Source organism: Chrysochloris asiatica, unplaced genomic scaffold (genome assembly GCF_000296735.1).
Source record: "Chrysochloris asiatica unplaced genomic scaffold, ChrAsi1.0 scaffold00031, whole genome shotgun sequence".
In the NCBI taxonomy this organism is placed as follows: domain Eukaryota; kingdom Metazoa; phylum Chordata; class Mammalia; order Afrosoricida; family Chrysochloridae; genus Chrysochloris; species Chrysochloris asiatica.
Window position 1 is genome coordinate 7448883 of NW_006408549.1, and position 3483 is coordinate 7452365.

A 3483-nucleotide genomic window follows, 5' to 3' on the forward strand; every position below is an offset into this window, starting at 1 on the left:
TGGGTAGGGTGGAGGGTCAGAGAAAAAGAGGAAGACCCCCAACGAGATGGATCAGCCAGGTGGCATCATTGATGGACTCAAGTGTGGCAGCTGTAGTGAGGTTGGCCCAGGATCGAACATTGTTTCGTTCGCTATGAGTCAGTTCCGACTTGATGGCACCTGACAACAACAACAACAACAACAACAACAAAGGGCCAGAGATTTCCCCCTAGAATAGAATTTATGGATGCCATCTCTTAAACAAATGAACCCACACTTGTGTTGTGTATTTCTGATGCTATCAGTTAGTTGATTCCAGTCTTGGCCTATGCTGACCTACCAGACAGAAGCTGGAAACACAGTAGTGAATCCTCTGGATTTAAATAAATAGATTCAAGTGTTAACAAATTTAAATGAGTAGAAAAGCTTTTCCTGGTGGGAAGCAGTGGAAATCAAGTAGAAATTGTGCTAAAGCTGAGTATTCTTACTTCTCAGCCAATTTCAGAAAGCATTTGAGTAATCCAAGTAACAGAGTAGGAAAAAGGTGACGAGGAGTGTAAGAGATACTCTTCACCTCTACTAGATCACATTTTGTCTGTCATTGTCAAAACTCACATTGAAATACAAAAAACATGCTCTACTTTCTTTTGTGGGGATGTAAAGGTGAAGAAAAGACCCTTACAAGCTTGTGGTTTGACCAGCTACACAAAGGCAGAAGGCAGCATGGAGAAGCAGCCCAGAAGCCTTTGCAAAGGCAAATCCCTGCTGTGGGCTTGTTTCTCCTGGCACTGGAAGCACAAGGCAGGGCAAGCCTGCTTTCCTGCCCACACCTGCAGAACCAGCCTGCCAAGCAGGAACAGGCGGCAAGGCACTCCTTGGCACATTTTACTAAAAGAATTAAATCATCAACAGCAGGGCTTCATTAAGCTTCCAATAATGCTTAAAGAAAATTTATGAAGACAGGCTCAGAAGACATTCATCCTTCCCTTAAGAGTATGCTCAAGTAGACACCTTTACCAAGCTCAGTTCAGTAAACAATTACTGGATACCTACTGAGTCCTGGTGTGGTGCTGTGGGTTAATGCGCTACACTGCAAAGTTGGTTTGAACTGTACGGTCAGCGGTTAAAGCTCACCAGCCACTCCCTGGAAATCCCATACAGGGTCACTATGGGTTGGAACCGACTCAACAGCACTAATAACATCATCATCCTATATTAGGAGTTCTGCTGTGGCATTGTAGGTTAATGTTTTGGACTGCATGGTTAGCAGTTCAAGCTAACCAGCCACTCCTTGGAAACCCTATACAGGGTTGCTAAAGAACCAACAGATCTGTGTTTGAAGAAGTGCAGCCAGAGTGCTCCTTGGAGGCCAGGATGGCCAAACTTCGTCTCTCATACTTTGGACATATTGTCAGGAGGGACCAGTCGCTGGAGATGGATATCATGTTTGGTAAGGTGGAGGGTCAGAGAAAAAGAGGGAGACATCCAACGAGATGGACTGGCCATGTGGCAGCATCAATGGGCTCAAGCATGGCAACAATTGTGAGGTTGGCCCAGGATCATGCAGTGTTTCACTCTGCTGTGCGTAAGGTCGCTATGAGTTGGTACTGACTCGATGGTACCTAACAACAACAACATGAGTCCGAACCAACTCGACAGCACTTGACAACCACAGCCCTGTATTAGGGAGTCCTGGTGTGGCACTGTAGGAGAAGCACTGGGCCACAAGGGCAGTATGAACTCACCAGCCACTCCTCAGAAACCCTACACAGGGTCGCTACGAGTTGCAATGGACTTGATGGCATTTAACAACAACATCCTGTATTAGGAGTCCAGGGATGGCACTGTGGGATAAGCACTGAACTGCTAACCACAGGTCGGCAGTTCAAACCCATCAGCCATTCCTTGGAAACTTTATACAGGATCATCATGAGTCAGAACCGACTCGACAGTACTCAACAACAAGAAATCCTGTATCAGGCTTTGTGTAAAGTGCTGAGGATAAAAGGATAAACAAGGTAAGCCTCTCTTTACTAAGTCCTCCAACTCACCTAACACACAGGCACAGAGGAGGCAACTCTCAAACAACAGGAGCGCCGGGCTAGTGGTTCAACATGCAGTTCTACTTGGAATGGGGTACTTGAAAAGCCAGGGTCAAAGAAAGGCAGAGTGCTGTACAGGCATCTCAGAAGTGGTCACATTTGAGCTAGGGTTTCTCCAAAATGTCCAGCACCAGGAAGCCAGTCCTTCTTTCCTTTCAAAGTTCACTGTTGTAAGAACTCACAGAGCCTTGCAAAGAGCTGCAGTCTTTAGACACATCATACCCTACTAATTAGCGGTAGTCCTCTAAATTAAAGCGGCCAAGTGCGTTCTTCAAAGCAACTCATCTGTTAACACACAAAGACACAGAAGATTTTTAAATTAGAATAAACCCTGGCTGGGCTGTATTTTGGCTAGCATCCCAATATCACCATTGCTGGCAGGCCTAATTTATTCCCTCATAAAAGTCTTTCTCTCTTTGTCATCCCAAAGCAAGATGAATCTTTCTTCAGTAGTGCCCAAAGGGAAACAGAAACAAATACATTAATTGGGAGATGTGCATAAACTTGACCCTGAAAACTACCATTCAGTTTGAATTCTCAAAGTGAGCAAGTTCTTGAATCCAAGTCAAATATTTCCTAGTTGGATCTGGCTTCATCTGTGACGGATTGTTGACTTTAAGTGCACTCATAACCAAGCTGCATAACCCTCTGCACTATTTTCAAAGGTTTTCAGCAGAAACCTAACAGAAACACAGAATTCCAGAAGCAGTAACTCCCCACTTTCCCCACTCCCCTTCCTGATAACCACGAATAAACCTTTGTTTCTATGTGTTTGCCTATTTTAGGTATTTCATGTAAGTAGTCCTTCTGTGCCATATTTTACTCAGCATAATATAGTCAAGGTTCATCCACGGCACAGCAAGTAACAGAATGTCATTTTTCTTTATGAGTGAATAATATTCATATCTATGTATTATCCAATCACATATACATACATATGTAGTTGCTAAGTGCTCAACTCCCAATGTGGTGCTGTAGGATCAGCACTGGACTGCGAACCACAAGATTGGCAGTTCAAATTCACCTGCTGCTCCTCAGAAAAGCTATACAGGACTGCTTTGAGTTGGAATTGACTCGACGGTACTTAACAACACACACACACACACACACACACACCCCTATATATTCTTGTTGTTTTATGTTGTTGTGTTGGTTCTCACAGAGACCGTGTAGGGTCTCTGTCGAGTGGCTGGTGGATTTAAACTGCTGACCTTCAGCAGTCCTACAGCACCACACTATATATGTTGTTGTTGTTAAGTGCCATCAAGTCGGTTCTGACCCATAGCGACTCTGTACAGGGTTTCTGAGGGTGTAAATCTTTATGGGAGTAGAAAGCTTCATCTTTCTCCCGCGGAGCGACTGGTAGTTTCAAACCGCTGACCTTAGGTTTGCAGCCCTATTC